Source organism: Vulpes vulpes, chromosome 14, assembly GCF_048418805.1.
Source record: "Vulpes vulpes isolate BD-2025 chromosome 14, VulVul3, whole genome shotgun sequence".
NCBI classification, from domain to species: Eukaryota; Metazoa; Chordata; class Mammalia; order Carnivora; family Canidae; genus Vulpes; species Vulpes vulpes.
In genome coordinates, this window is record NC_132793.1 from 135,278,201 (window position 1) to 135,295,644 (window position 17,444).

The following is a 17,444-nucleotide window of genomic DNA, read 5'->3' on the forward strand; positions in this document are numbered from 1 at the left end:
GGAGAAGCAGGCTCCTCACAAGGAGCCCAACGTGGGACTTGATCTCCGGACCCAAGATCACACCCTGAGCCAAAGGCAGACACCCAGGCGTCCCTCACACACTTTTTCTCTCTCCCTGAAATGCATAAATAATATCTATTTTTAAGGATTTAAGAGAGGGAGAAGTAGACCCCCCCACTGAACAGAGACCCTGAGGCAGGCTCAACCCCAGGACCCCCAGATCATGACCTGAGCTGAAGGCTCAAAAGACTGAGCCACCCAGGTGCCCCAATAAAGTCTTTAAAATAAATAAATACATAAGTAAATAAATAAGGAATAAATAAGGACAAAAAATTTGAGTGAATACAAAGATAAATATACACGTGTGTGATAAGGACATAAAAAGATGTTCAACATCAGTAATCATTAGGGAAAAGGCAAATTGAAACCAAATGAGATACTACTATGCTGCAGCTAGAAATGGCTGTAGACCAAAACACTCTACCAAACATTAGCCAGGATATGGAAAAAACTGGATCTCTTACATTTTGCTGGTGAGAGAACAGTTTGAAAACTTTGGAAATCAATGTGGTAGTTTCTTAAAAAGCTAAATATAAACTTTCCATACTACCCAGCATTCCTAGGTATTTACTTGAGAGAAATAAAAACTTATGTCCACCTAAAGATGAGAATGACCACCCCGGCAATATTCATAATTGTCCAAAGCTGGAAACAATGCAAGTATCCATCAACTGATGGATAAACAGATGAACAAAAGGTGGTACATCCATACAGTGGAAGGCTAGTCAGTCATACAAAGAAATGGGTTATTTTTACAGACTACAACATGGATGAGCTTCAAAGACATTATGCTTCATGAAGGAAGTAGACACAAATGACCACATATATTGTAGGAGGTAAATGGAATTACCTGAAAAGCAAATTCAGAGAGACAGAAAACACATTAATGGTTGCCTGAGACCAGGGTTGGGCAGTGAGTGGCTGCAAGAAGGCACAAGGGAATTACTGGGGTTGATGGAAATGTTCAAAAGCCAGATCATGGTGATGGTTGCACAACTCTGTGAATTTATTAAAAATCACTGAATTGTGCACTCATAATGAGTAAATTTTATGATATATAAATTATACCTCAATAATAAAAAATAGAGTGACTCAAGGGCACCTTTTCTAAAAGATTTATTTATTTGAAACAGAGAGAGATTGTGAGAAAGAGAGAATGAGCAAGGGGGGAGGGAGAAGCAGGCTCCCCACTGAGCCAGGAGCTTGACATGGGATTCGATCCTACGACCCTGGGATCATGACCTGAGCCAAAGGCAGGCACCTAACCTACTGAGCCACCCAGGTGCCCATCAAAGGAAGATTTAAAAAGTGAACAAGGATGAACTGTGGTGTCTAGCACAAACGCTGTGGCAATAATCTGGAAAGAAATATAAGGAAGTGATGCTTATCCTCCTTTTTCACTTTATGTTTCTTCTGAATTCTCTTAGTATTCTATTATCACCTGGGTACTAGCAGATGGCCCAAATTTCCTAATTTTAGAACTACCTATTTCTAAAGGATTTCCTGCCTTCTGCAAAATTTTCCATAGTTAATTTAAGAAATGTAAGCAAATGTCTCATTGGACTCTTATTAAACTGAAGTCTCAGCTCAAATTATCTCATGGGATCAACTATCTTCTTCCTCTTGTTGTCCAACTCCCTTCGTTAACCTACATGCACAAGTTATAAAACAGATTGCGTAATTTTGGTGATTCTACCCATGAGATAAATGCTCTTACAATTGCCTTTAAGACCGATATTGTATAATATTTAAGGCACCTGGCTGGCTCAGATAGTAGAACACGTGACTCTTGATCTCAGGATTATGAGGTCAAGCCCCATACTGGGTGTAGGTATTACTTCAAAAAAATAATAAAAAAATAAAACTGATACTGCACAATATAAAGATGAACAGCCAAATCTATGCTAATAATCTAAATGTTTACTCTTTCCTTCCTTAGAATGATATGAATTGGAAAATAAACACTATGAAGTTTCAAGAGAAAGACTATGGGAGAAAAGACTCAGAATTTAGCACCTTTAACACCTTTTTTTCAACCTTTTCAACTTTTTCAAATGTAAGAGACTACATTTTCATTTTGCAGTGAATCCTATAAACTATGGAGCTTGCCCTGATTTGAAGGCACCATTTTGGTTCAGACAATGGTGCTAAGGCATGATGAGAGAGATCAGATTGTAATAAGTGGAAAGGCTACCCCATGATCTTGATTTTTTTCCCCTGAGACCATGTGACTCATTCATAGGTCTGATCACTACATTGGCTGGGTACAGGACAAGAGAAAAAAAATGGAAGACCCATGGATGTCTAGGTTGAGTCAATTAAGTGTCCAACTCTTGATTTCAGTTCAGGTTGTGACCTCAGGGTCATGAGATCAAACCCCATGTCAGGCTTCGCCCTCAATGGGGAGTATGCTTTAGATTCTCTCTCTCCCTCTTCCTTTACCCCCCCCCTCTTTCTCAAATAAATAAATAAATCTAAAAACAATAGAGGGCCCTACACAATATGGCCGAATATTAGAAGTTGTAAGAAAGGGTAACAAACTCTTAAATAAAATAGGTAGGTTCTGCTCTTTCACCTTGAAAAAGAAGTATTCCTTCATAACAACCAGAAAGCAAGATGCAAATTTAGATGTCTAAGACTTCCTAGAATTCCGTCCCAGGATGTAAAGCTGTACGGATTGGTGATCCTCGCCCCCAGTTCCCGGCTGTGCCTTGATTCCATTTTCTTTCCACCTCCAGCTTCATCCCATACCCAAAGGGCCTCAAGCTAAATGTGTGTAGACACCACAGCTCACACATTTAAGCTCCATCCACTTCCCCAGAAACAGCCACCTCCTGCCTTCCTCTGCAACCTAACCACTCGGAGACTGAGTCATACAGACACTGGCCAGGCCAGATATAAAAATAGAACTTTGACCCACAGCCTGCCCAGAAGACCAATCCCCTTATCAACAATAAACAATCCACCCAGCCAGCCTGCTCTGAGTCAGACTTAAGAGAAAATCAGGTTGCTACCTTCGGTGGTTATCCAGGAAGCTAAACAAAATCCTCCATAACAATTGAACCCAAGTGACCGGGACATAATTAACAACTGACAATTTCCCTAATTTTTGTCCCCACTTCCAACTTAGGTCCAACCAGAAAAAGCCCAGTAATGCACCCCTAACCAATCACATAGGGTGTTTTCAGCTTTCCCAGGCCAACAGCCTCCAATCAGGGAACACCTGGAGCCTACCATTTTCTCCCCTATAAAGCTTTCCCACTCTTCTGTGTGTCTTTGAGTCTCTGCCAAACACAAGCGATAGTGGCTGACTCTCTTGCTGGTGCAAGTTCGGAATAAGTAGTCCCTGCTTTTCTCATCTGGTTGGTCTCCATTTACTTCTATAACACACAATCGCCACCCAGTCCAGCCAGGATTGACCTGGAGGAGAGGCCTACCAAGCCCTGGAAACAAGAGCCAACAATGCTGTGTCTGAAAGCAGAAGATGGGGTTCAGATTGGGGGAATCTCCTTAGCCTGCGACTCCTTGTCTTCTGAGCACAGACACAGCCGTGAAGAGCCACAGCCAGTCTCTCCTAAGCACGGGGTCAAGGGCAGGAGTGCTCCCCCTAGGTCTATATGAAGTTCTCTTTCTCTATTGCTCTGAAGCAGGTTTGGGGGAGATTGTTTTTTTTATGAGGTCAGAGGGGTAGGTGCTTGAAGTCAAAATTAGATTGCCTTAAAGACAATAAATTGTCCTTTACTTAGGCATCCAACAGTGCTTTAGAATCCATCTGAGTTTTTGTGACAGTCTCAGAATTCTCACTCCCCTGCGAACTCGGGAAGACAAGAGCAGTGACTGCTCCTGAGCCTGGGCAATGCTCCCTGCAGACGGTGCTCCCCATCCTTGTGTGAGCTGTATCCAGATAAATCTAGGAGCAGAACCAGAGTTGCACTGCTTGCCACCGTGTACAAGGGGCTACCACTCTGCATATATGGGGCTGTCTCTCTATCTCAGGTTCCCACTTCCTTGATGGCTTCATATCTCCACTCCACCCATCTCTCATGTTTATTTGGACCCTCTCCTCAACACTGACTATGCCAAGGATTTCCTCATAAAACCACAGCGTTAGCCCATTTTGGTGCAATTTGGTTTCCAGTCCCCAAAGCACTCTGGTGGTTCTATTTTTAATTTTAAAGAAAAAAAGATTATTTAGGGCACCTGGGTGGCTCAGTTGGTTAAGTGTCTGCCTTTGGCTCAGGTCATAATTTTGGGGTCCTGGGATCGAGCCCCCGCTGGGCTCACTGCTCAACAGGGAGTCCGTCTCTCCCTCTCCCTCTGTGCGTACTCTCTCGCTCTCTCTTTCAGTATCTCATGAATAAGTAAATAAAACATCTTTGGAAAAACAAAAAAGAAAAAATTATTCAGACACTTGTTGAAGACAGCAAGGTGGACTGTTGAAGAGAAAGTACTGTCATTGGGGTTCTGCAGGAGGGGAGAGAAACTGGACTCAAATCCAAATACAATGAGCACGAGTGAAGATTTATAGCCAAGGAGCAGAATGGAAGTCAGTGGATGGCTAATTACCAAGACAAAACACCAAGGGTAGGATTCTTGCTAGACCAACTAGGTAGGACTCTTGCTGAAGGCAAGCCAGGATGATAAGATATTCACGGTGGGGATAAGGAATTTGATGAGCTGTCGAGGGTGAAAGATTTTTACTAAACTGATCCAGGAGAATTCTCGCTAAAAATGGACTAAGGAGGCCAAGGACAGATTCCCAAGGTCAGGGCCTAGTCGAAAAAGAGGACTCAGAGGAGCCCAACTCAAGGGTGCTCAGGGGAATGAATCTTTCCCAGGTGAACTTCATTTATTTATTTATTTATTTATTTATTTATTTATTTATTTATTTATTTATTTCTGACAAAATGTATAAATATTTAAAGTATAAAATGTGATGTTTTGGTTTGTGTACACATCATAAAATAATGACCACAAATTGACATACTCCTCATCACCCACAATTACCATTTTGCGTGTGCGCATGGTGTGAATACTTGAGATCTACTCTCAGAAAATTTTAAGTATACAATGCATTATTATTAAGTCTTCAGTCCTCATGCTGTACACTAGGTCTCCGGAATATATTTATCTTATTTTTTTCTTTTTTCTTTTTTTTTTTTTTTTAATATTTATCTTATGACTAGAAGTTTGTACCCTTTGGCCAACAATTCCCCATTTTCTCAACCCCAGCCTCTGGTAAGTACCATTCTAATTTCTGTTACTATGAGTTTGAATTTTTTTTTCCATATGTAAGTCAAATCAATATTTGTCTTTATGGCTTATTTCCTTTACCATAATATTTTCGAGTTTATCTATGTTGATGGTAAAGTTTCTTTCTTTTTAAGACTGAAATACATACATATATTAGTAAATATTATTATATATTATATATATAAGTAAAAATCATTATATATCCATACATATATGAATATATATTCCATTTATATTGTACACCGCATCCCCTTTACCCACTCACCTGTTGATAGATACTTAGCTTATTTCCATGTCTTGTCTACTGTGAATAATTCTGAAATGAACATGAGGGTGCAGATCTCTCTTCATGATTTTGTTTCCCTTGGCCATATACCCAAAAATGAGATCATATGGTGGTTCTATTTTTAATTTTTTGAGGAACCTCTATACTATTTTCCGTAGTGGCTGCGCCAATTTATATTTCCACTAACAGTACACAAGGGTTCCCTTTTCTCCACATCCTCACTAACACTTGTTCTCGTCTGGCTTTTTGAATAGCAGCCATCCTACTAAGTACGAGATGATATCTCAGTGTGCTTCTGATTTGCATTCCCTGGTGATTAGTGATGTTGATCATCTTTTCATATACCAATTGGCCATTTGTATGTCTTCTCCGGAAAGGTGTCTATTTGGGTCACTTGCTCATTTTTACATCAAGTGGGATTTTTACTATTGAGTTGTATGTAGGAGTTCCTTACATATATTGGATATTTATCTCTTTATCATATTGTTTACAAACATTTTTCCCCATTCCACAGATTGCCTTTTCACTTTATTATTTCCCTTGCTGTGCAGAAAATTTTTCAGCTTCATGTAGTCCCACTTATTTTTTGCTTTTGTTGCCTATGCTTTTGGTATCAATTGCAAAAAGTCATCGCCAAGACCAGTGTGTGGGAGCTTTTCCCTTATGCTTTCTTCCAGTAGCCGTACAGCTCCAGGCCTTGCATTTAAGTCTTTAATCCATTTTGAGATGACTTTTTCATGTGGCATAAGGGTCCAGTTTCATTCTTTTGCATGTGGATATCTGGTTCCCCCAACACCATAAATTGAAAAGACTACACTTCCCTCAACATATATTGGTGACTTTGCCAAAAATTAGTTCATTGAATATGCATGGGTTTATTTCTGGGTTCTCTCTTCTGTCCCATTGTCTGCTTTTATGTGAATACCATATTGTTTTAGGTTACGATAGCTTAATAATATAACTTGAAATCAAAAAGTGTGATAGCTCCAGCTTTATTCCTCTTTCTCAGAATTGCTTTAGCTATTCAGGATCTTTTGTGGTCCCATACAAATGTCAGGATTTTTTTTTTTTCTGTGAAAAATGTTAAGGAAATTTTCATAGAGATTGCACTGAATCTATGGATCACTTTGGATAAAATGGACATTTTAACAATATTAATTCTTCCAGTCCATGAACACAAGATATCTCCCCATTCAGTTGCATCTTCTTCAATTACTTTCATCAATGTTTTATCATTTTCACTGTACACGATCTTTCATTGGTTCAATTTATTTCTAGGTATCTTACTCTTTTTTTTTATTGCATTGGTTTAATTTATTTCTAAGTAGTTTATCCTTTTTTTATTGCAAATGGAATTTTCTCTCTCTCTCTCTCTTTTTTTTAAGATTGTATTTATGTATTCATGAGAGACACAGAGAGAGAGAGAGAGAGAGAGAGACAGGCAGAGGGAGAAGCAGGCTCCCTGCAGGGAACCTGATGTGGGACTTGACCCAGGCACTCCAGGATCATGCCCTGAGCCAAAAGGATACCTTCAACTACTGAGCCATCCAGGTGCCCCTGGGATCGTTTTCTTACTGTCTTTTCACATACTCTGTCAGTGTGTAGAAACACAACTGATTTTTTGCATGTCTACTTTGTATCTTGAAGCTTTACTCAATTCATCTATTAGTTTTAAGAGTTGTATTGGTAGAGTCTTCAGGATTTTCTGTATATATACGATTGTCATCTGCAAACAGAAATGGTTTTATTGGCAGTGAAGGCCATTGACAGAAATCGAGGCCAAATCTGGGCTCGTGAGCAGCTGGTAGGTCCTGGACTGTCAGCATGCACTCAGCAGCTGCTTCAAGTGCAAGCACATAGTGAGGACCAGTGACAGGAGTCAGGGCCAGCAGCACCAAGTATCTGGCCGTAGTGGCTACCTCTAAGTGTGAGGCAGTGCAAGCCCATATGAGAAGCTGGGCCCATCTTCTGGTGCACAAGCAAGCTATGGGGGCTAGAGCTGTTGGTGTGTATTTGTGTGGCTGCAAGGATTAGCCACAGGCAGACATTTGGCATCGGGGGTTAGATGTGGGAACCTGGACTGGCATCCTGAATGCACGTAGCCACAGACACGGAGGCTGACAGCCTGCAGCAGAGGGAATGACAGAGCTCAGAACCCAGGGTGTCTCTGGGCATTCCGGCAGGCTTGGGGATGGAGAGGGACTCAGGTACCTGGAGTCTGCAAATGCAAAAGCTTGTGGAGGTCTCAGGAGTGAAATCTGCAGGGGGCCCATGGTGGCTTTGATGGCCATGGGTTTCTTCAGTGGCAAAAGCTGCTGGAGTCTTCTGTGGAGCAGTCCCTTGGGGTCTGTGATGGACTCCTCAGGGATGACATCTGCAGAGGGGTCACAGCATCCACACAGGCTATTGAGTGTTCAGCATCAAAGGCTGCTGAGGTCCTGTGCAGAGCAGGCTACTGGGAACTGCGATCACGCCCACCCTGGGACAGGTACTACTGATACCTCCGACCTTCTTCCTTCTTCCTGTCTCTAGATGGCTCAGCTACACCATTCTCTGAGGAGGATGAAACCGAGCGAGTCCTTTATCCTGCCCCAAAGGCTAGGGAAACTGGGAGTTCACTCCAGTGAGGAGAAATCTTTTTCTCTCTCTCTTTAAAAGTTTTTATTTTATTGGACAGAGAGAGAGAAAGAGAGAGAGAGAACAAGCAGGGGGAGCAACAGCAGAGGGAGAGGGAGAAGCAGGCCCTCCCCCCCTGAGCAAGAAGCCCAATGTGGGCTCAATCCCAGGACTCTAGGATCATGACCTGAGCCACAGGCAGACGCTTAACCGACCGAGCCACCGAGGCTTCCAAGGGGAAATCTCTCTCCCCAGGGAATGTCTCTTGCCACTCTGGGGGATGAGATGATGCAGGCAGAGTGAAACTGCTCTTCCACCCCTTTGCTGTGTTATTCCCAGGGCTTTTTTTTCCCCCAATTGTGCTGCTGAAGCTTTTTATGTATATTCCTGAGCTCCCCCAGAGCCATTCTCATTCATGGATGGCTATATAATTGTTATTCTTTGTGGGGAGCTGGAGTCACCAGACATGACTCTCTTTCTGCATGAGGTTATGGGCCTACCCAGAAGCTACTGCTGCCAAAGGCGTCACCCTTCCCCTCACTTCTACTGTGCAGGGAAAGCCGGGGCCTTGGAGGCAGGGAGACCGGAGTTTGAATCTGGACTCCACTACTGATAGTTGTAGGATCTTTTACGAATCATCTGTCCTTGATTAAATCATTTACCCTTATTGATGCCATTTCCTCATGTATAAATGGGGGTGATAGTATCTGACTGGAATGGCTGGTGTTTATGTCGGAGATGGCTCTGCTATAGCGACTGGCATGTAGTTGGTGACCTACAAATATGTATGGCTGCCGCTACTGTTGTGGTCATTGTGCCTTCTTTCACTGGACTTCCTAAGAGGGCTCTCTGATTTGCTTTAATGTTTAGTTCCTTCAAAATGTTGCTACAGAAGGGAATCACATTGTGCATTTGTGTAGCTAAGAGAGAATTCAGCCTCCCGCCCCTTCCACCAAGACATACACACACACACACACACACACACACACACACACACACACACACACTGCATGTTGGGAAACAATCTTGCATTGACAGCAGGAAGGATAATGATACCCAATGGGTCATTTTCATTTCTAATTTCAGTCACTCTATGGTTCTGCGATTACTATAGCCAACTAATCAACTAAACATAATCATGCACTATTCTAAACATATTATGAAGTAATAAGGCCTTTATTTTTCATTGGGCCCTGAATGCTTGTATCATTAAAGATGTAAAAACAGAATTTAATTTGCGCCCACAGAATGAAAAGTCAAAGGACTGAAAGAGAAGACTACAAAGGCCTATTTTTTTTTTCCTGTTTAGCTCTGAAGTATATAAACGCCTGCACCTGCACAAGTTTTGAAAGTGTGTGAATAGCCTCACAGCAACCAGATCATATAGGAAACTCACCTTGAATTCAAGTCAACATTGTAGGAACTTTATCCTGGAATCTTTGGGGAACTCCTGTAAGGAAGTGTCAGAAGTCTCTGATGAAAATGATCAAAAGTGTCCTGGGAAAACTAAACACATGTATACCGAGATCATCAGGATATAGCTCGATTATCGTGCAGCCGGGCAAACATGTCTATTTCCTCAGTTTTTGGAGTTCAGACTGTGTGTATAAGCTGACAAATTAGCTCCAGAAGCATATTAATGAAAAGCAAGTAAGAGAATAGGTTTTTACAAAGTAGTTATGATATAACCCTTGTAGCATATCATTAAATGAAATAATGAACGCCACCCTCTTCTGTAATCTATAATATAGAAGATTAGGTATAGTCATTATTATCTGTAATGATGAAACCCACTAAAATTCTCATAATGAGAACAGAACTAAGTTATGCATCTTACTAACATCAATATACAGCCTCGTATGATAGCTACCAGTATATGCTTTGTACAGAAAACCAAACGAAATAACGCATGCATTTGCAAAATAGAAAGAACAGAAAATATCACATGTAATTTAGAAATTATCTTAATAATTCGTTTCTGAATTAGAAGCTGAAATACGGTAATACGGAGCTCTATCTCTAAAAATCGTAAGTTATTCTAAATTCTAGATTTACTATATCCCACTGTTTCCCCTGCAACCTGCTCTAATTTTAATCAGCATAACACAAAACTTTATGCAGTGTCCTCTCACGTCTCTTTTTGTATTTGCTATTTAAATTTTCTTGGAGGACCCTGAGCATAGCTAAACATTCATCATTTCTAGGCAAAACCATGCATGAATCGGATTCCATATTTTGTCCCTTCTGTTTTACCCTATATGGACAGACATTAAAATTCTAACTTTATGAGGTACCATCATGAATAAAATAGAAAAAATTAGAAGCTTTTAAATCCAACTAGCTGGAGCTGATCTTTCAGAATCCAGGGAGGTAACACATTGTATTTTTCTTTCAGCTCTTTACTCTTCTACGTCTTCTATTCTCTTAGAAGTTAAAAGAAGAATGTTGAGCTTAACATCAAAGATAGATTACTCTCAAAAAGGAACATTTATCAGAGAAAATATTAATTGGTTGCTGGAAAGCAGAGCTATGAGAATTAAAGAATCTGGGGTGAAATGGGAGATAAAAGCTAGAAAACATCACTAATGAAGAATGGAATTCCTTTTATGCGTGTGGGAGCCTGCATGCACATGCTCATTTCTCCCAAATATCTAAGATGTTTAGATGAGCAACAACATGTCATTCGTTTTGCCAGGCGAGTTTTATCCCCGCCTCTTCTGGTTTGCGATGTGAGACTTTTTTCCCCTTAGCCTCCTGACAAAGTCTTAGAATTCTTCTTGGTGTTGCAGAGTGTCCACGCTGCTGTGCTCCTGCTCTGACAGCTGCAAGCTGGGGACCTAGGGCAAGTACACCCCCACTTGGGATCTGGGCTGAAATGCAAGAAGATCACCTACACCCTGGCAAAACCTGCAGGTGTGTCAGCAGGGCTTACCTGGCCCCACTCTAACCCACTGTGATTCTCAGCATAATAGCCTCCGAGTAAGGGGTAGGGGTTGGGGGGAAGCGCATGCGGAGACAACACCTATTAGAAGTTGTAGGGAAGGTGCCGCAGGAAGACGGGTGTCAGCAGCCCTTCCTGCTTGTTAGTCTCAGAATCTTTTCCTAATAAAGCCTAAACCTAAGGAAGAGGTTAGAGATCAAAGAATGAGATATATAATAGGACGGAGTGTAATAAATGACATCCTTTGCCATCCTCCGCCCTTCCCCAAACTTCAGACCACCTATTTCCCTCCTGCTCTCCTCAGCTTCATCCAGAACACAAACACATGCTGATGGAGTTTGGGGGACACAAAATCACTTGAGAGTTTCACCTTGCCAATGCGTCTCTCCACTTGCTGGCATTCCTCTCTCCCAAATTCTGGAGCTTTCGTGCCCCAAGGTCTTGCCCCAAGGTCTTAGCCTCAATACCCATGATAATAATGGTAGCTACTGTTTATTGACCATTTACTATGTGCCAGGCACTATCCTTAGTGTCCTTCACCCTTTCAAATCACACACATACACGACAACCACAACCCTGTGATGTACATACTATTAGAAGCCCCATTTTATAGATGAGAAAATTCAGGTTGAGGGTTGCCTGAGAGTAGGCAGTTGTCTGTGCTGCTACATCTCACGTGCGGGGCAAGGATGTGACGCTGGATCTCCTGACCCCAGAGTGCAAGCTATTAATCACTACTCATATTACCACTATTGCTACCCCTTTCCTGCTGGTCAAAACCAGTGTCCTATTGGCATTGTCACGATTGAAACTAAAGTCACGTAAAGCTCCTAGACAGTGGCCAGCCGTGCCAGCGACACTATTAATATCGATTGTCCCTTCCCCTTTTCTCAATAGCAAATTACAGTATGAACCAGCTCAGACATCTTGTTCAACTGCAAACTACCCCCACTCCCCACAAATAACATTGCCCTAAATGTTTAAGGAATGGGAGAAGTACAGAGACGCTCAGGTTTCCTGGAAATGGGAGGAAAAGAGAGCTTTTAGGGCCTCAGTCTAGTCCTGGTTATAAGTTTCGCTGGGGGGTCGGGGGGGGGCACTACAGTCAGAAGTGCGAATCCAAATGCTGTGGAGCAACACTTTCCTGCTGCCCTCTAGGCAGGACTGCCAACGTCACGATGGAAGCTTAATTCTGGGCCTCTATGCTACCACGACAGGGTGCTAGATACTGACGTTTATTAATTAACATGGTATCTGGGCTCAAGTGATTTCTCTAGACTGCAAGACAGGTAAAAACACAACTATGGGGCCGTGTGATGAAGTCCAAGGAAATGCCAGTTTTCATAAACTACATTACAGTCATCCCCCCTGGTCTGCAGGGCGGACGTTCCAAGACACCCAGGGACCCTGGAAACCACCCAGAGTCCCGGATCTGTATACGCTGCTTCTTCCTGAACATACAGACCTGTGATAAGGGTTGATTTATGAATTAGTCACAGCAAGAGATGAGCAGTAACTACTGATAACAGAGAACGCTTACAACCATATACTGTAATAAAAGGCATGTGAACGTGATCTCTCTCTCTCTCTCTCTCTCTCTCTCTCTCTCTGAAAACACCTTGGAGTACAGCATTCACCCTTCTCGGGAAGATGGGAGATGATGAAATGCCCTCGTGAGGAGGTGGAGGGAGTGCAAGGCGCTGGCCCCCTATCGTGGCAGGTGCTTTGGCAGGTGCTTCAGGCGGTGCTTTGGCAGGTGCTTCAGGAGGGTGGGCTCCCTCCGACCGTGGCTACCGGCAGGCAGGCCTCATTTCATTGTGCTTCGCAGAAATTGCATTTTTTACAAGGTGAAGGCTTGCAGTTCTGCTGTGTCCAGCAAGTCTACCAGCATTATTTTTTCAACAGTCTTTGCTCACCTCGTGTCATTCTGTCCCATTTTGGTCATTCTCCCAACATTTCCAACGATTTTATCCTTATTATATTTGGTGCCACGCAACACGGGGAGCTTGGGGATGACTGTGTGTGTTGTGGCCGCTGCACTGACTGGCCAGTCCTCTCTCTCCCTCCCTTCCCTGTGGCCTCTCTATCCCCAAGATGCAACAAGGTCAAAATCAGGCTAGTTAAGACCCAACAATGGCCTCTAAGTGTTCGAGAGAAAGGAAGAGTCGATTGATGCCACAAAGTTTATTGTTGACTTATTTTAAGAAATTGCCACAGCCTCCCCAGCCTTCAGCAACTACCTTCCTGATCGGTTAGCAGCCATCACCGTCGAGGCAAGACCCTCCACCAGCAAAAAGATTGTGACCTGCTGAAAGCTCAGATGATGGTAAGCATTTTTTAGATATACAGTATTTTTTTAATTAAAGTATATACATTGTTATTTAGACATAATGCTATTTATTACACACTCAATAGACTACGGTTTGGTGTAAATACAACTTTTATACGTATTGGGAACCAAAAAAATTCATATGACTCACATTATTGTGATATTCACCTCATTGCAGTGCGTTTTTTTTTTTAAGATTTTTTTTTAAATTTATTCATGAAAGACAAGAGACACAGGCAGAGGGAGAAGCAGGGTCCTCACAGGGAGCCTGATGCAGGACTCGATCCAAGGACCCCAGGACCATGCCCTGAGCCAAAGACAGACTCAACTGCTGAGCCACCCAGGTGCTCCTCATTGCAGTGGTCTTGAACAGAGCCCATGATATCTCTGAGGTGTCCCTGTAACTATACTATTTCAGCACTGATGTCAATTCTAGATGAATTAAAATAAAGATCAAAGGCAATTGTTAGAAATAGCCAAGTAAAGAGAAGATGGAGTTTTTAGAACAAGAGGAAAAAAACATTCAATGGCTTGAGGTGGGATAAGGATGGCACGTCCAGAAATAAGGAAAAAAGCCAATAAGATTAGCGTATGGATGCAAGTGGAAGGACGGCTTATGGATTTTGTTGTTTTCATTGTTTTAATCCTTATCTTTTTATATCCACAACTCATACGTACTGACCTTGGATATAAAAGCAGCCCCAGCTTTGGATCTCACATATATTGGCCTGGACTAAAGAAGTTTATGCCAGTATCTCCAGGAGACAGTTTGCGTGAAACATTTTTAACTAGAGGATTTGGCTCATGTGCTCAGATTTAAAGGTGCTAAAAGGGACAGTGCAGAATTTCCCTCCAATTACTTTGTGGCCTGTCTCTTCGACTTATGCCTAAGATTTATGGAGATAACTCCAGAGGATGCTAAGAAACTATTTATTGCAAGGACCCAGGTCTGAGTGCCCAAAACATACTGCAGGGCTTTGTAAAGAAACAATACTCCAGGTACAAGGGCTCCCCCATACACAGGATATCCATGAGGAGACATCACAGTATATTCTGTGCCAGTTGAATAATATATGGCCCTTTTTTAGTGTGAAAAGGAGATCTCAGTGAGAATGAAGAGAAGTTCCAACAGCATGAGTCTCCTCTGAGAATTGTCAATAAATAAAGGAGCCAGTGCAAGCTTAGATGGGAGCAAAGGGGATCTCTATTCTGGGTCCAGTGCTTTCAAGGGGGTCCTCTCACATGAATTCACCCTCACAACAACGTCTAAAAGAAAACAGGTGTCATCAAAATAAAACAATTCTATTATAAGGTGTCTTTAAAAAGTGAAAGAAGTCAGAGTAGGAGAGAATATGACATGACACACCTCAGATAAAGGACTTGTATCCAAAATATGTAAAGAATTCCTACAGATGAATAACAAAAGACAGATTACTCAATAGTTTTTATATGGGCAAAAGATGTGAACAAATACTTCACAAAAGAAGATATACAAACAGCCAATAAGCACATGCAAGATGCTTGATGTCATTTATCATTAAGGAAATGAACATTAAAACCAAAATAATATGCCATTTCATATCCAGGAGAGTGACCAAATTTTTGAAAGATTGAAATTGTGTGGATGAAGATGAGGAGCAATTGGGACTCTCATACCAAACAATGCAATCCCTTTGGGAAACCAGAAGTTTCTGTAAAATTAAACACACACCAATGTACGATCCAATAATTCATATGTCCATACAAAGAATCGTATAAGGATGCTTGTAAGTAGCCTTGTTCACAATAGCCCACAACTAGAAGCAACCAAATGTTCATCAACGAGAGAAAAGATAACTAAGTATATACATTACAATAAATATTTTGAAATATAAATATGTGAATTAACAATAGAAACAACTGTAAACTACACAAAATAAACTGGACTAGTCTCAAAAACGTTACATTGAGCTAAAGAAGTCAGGCACAAAATAGTATGCACCACACAATTTCATTTATGTGAAGCCCTAAAACAGGCAAAATGAATCCACGACAAGAGAAATTGGAGTAGTGACGTCCTCTGGTTTGTGTAAGGATTGACTGGAAAGGGACAAAGAAGACATTCTGCTAGAATGGGACGTTCATTATCTTGAACGTGGTGGTGTTTATACAAATGTATACATTTGTCAAAAATTAATTTTACACCTCAAATATGTATATTTTATTAGAGTAAGTTATGCCACCTTTTTTGAAAAAAAATGAGTTCAGGATTTAAAAAATATATATGTTATCTATAAGAAAAAAATATCCAAATCCACATTCCACTGCATTTCTCTCCTGAAACAATGAGTGCCTGTGTCATCCAGAAACTGGTGCTCAGGGCTGATAAGATGCAATGCTTTACCTCCATAAGGGAGGAAAATCTTTCCCCTCTACCCTCTTAGGTTTTGAGAGTGAGACCAGCAAATTAAACTAATGAGAGGTTAATAGGAGATAAAAGTTTATTTGTGTACGTACAGACCCCAACAGAAAAGTAGAGGACTTCTAAAATGGTTGAAGTTGGGGTCTTACACCTCGCTAACTCAGTAAGAGGGTTACTTTAGATCACTGCTGTCAAGAGAACACAAATTATGTATAATTCTGATTACAAAAGTATAATTAGTGATTTTGCTGAAATGCAGACAAGAAAAATAAATTTTATAAAATAAATATGTCTATATTATTTGTTCATAAATCTCTGCTTCATCAACAGAACCTCCAGCCATGTGCAAAAGTAATAAAATCAGTCATCCGTATACATTTTGCCAACTTGCAGTCATCTGAAATTCATAGCTTTACACATATTTTTCCATTTTGTCTTCATGAAGTCACATTTCTCCAAGGTAGAAAACACTACATATGTTATTTAATGATTTGTTATTTGATTTATACCTTTCAAATAACTAGACAATGGTATTTGGGTCTCAGCTTTTACTTATGCCCGGGGCTCAGTACGTGTAAGGAGAGAAGAGATAAGCACTCCCATATGCCTGTAACCCTGAGACCCGCCTCCCTCCTGCCAAGAATCACTTGGTTGGGACCTTGTGGAACAATCTGGTGTTTGCTTTGACAGGATAGGTCTTGCTCTCTGTGATGTCTCTAGACTACTATGGGGTAAGATAGCTCTTCACTCTTCATGGTCTTCTGGTTTCCTGTAGGAAACTATTGGCCAAAACAAATACATGCTGAGGAGGAAGGACATGGGGCTGCAGAGAAGGAAGCTTTTTTTTTCCCCCACTTTATGGCTTTCTATACTCCATAAGGTAAGCAAACAAACCATTACATACGAAGAAAGCTACTCACAGGACAAGTGAACCTCCAAAGGCTTCCCAGCCACAATGGAGAGAATGTTTCCATCATTATGTACAGAATTCCAGTTCCCACTTCTTCCTCTTCTATCTCTAACTTAACATGGGGCTTTTTTTCTAGGACCAAGAAATCGGAGCCATGACAATGACTTCCATTCTCCCCTGTCCAGCATCCTTAATTCTAGAAAGTGTCAAAAGAAGGTTGAAAATTTGTTTTTTTTTTTTTCTTCTGTCATTATGAATTTTCTCCAATTTTCCAGAATCGTATCACCTGATCAAGAATCAGGAGCAGTTTTCTCTCTCTTGCTATTTATATCCCTACACCTACTGTGCCCACATATTCGTGCTTCTGGCCAATTACTGTTTTATGTTGGCAAATTCATCATTTCTTCAGAGGCAGAACATTGCCTACCATAGAGTGGGTGCAGGAAGGTGCTGGAGCTACTGGGAAACTAAAGAAGCTTACTTTAGGACTCCTCACTTGCACCCATCTTTTCAGTGCCCTAGAAGGCCCTAGCCATATGGTCTCATGGTCATGTATTTTTGTGAAACTTGCAAAAAAAGAGGCCAGCACCTCTGTCCAATTTGACTTCTCCATTTGCATGTGCACTTGTGTTAAGGTGATGTCAAAAT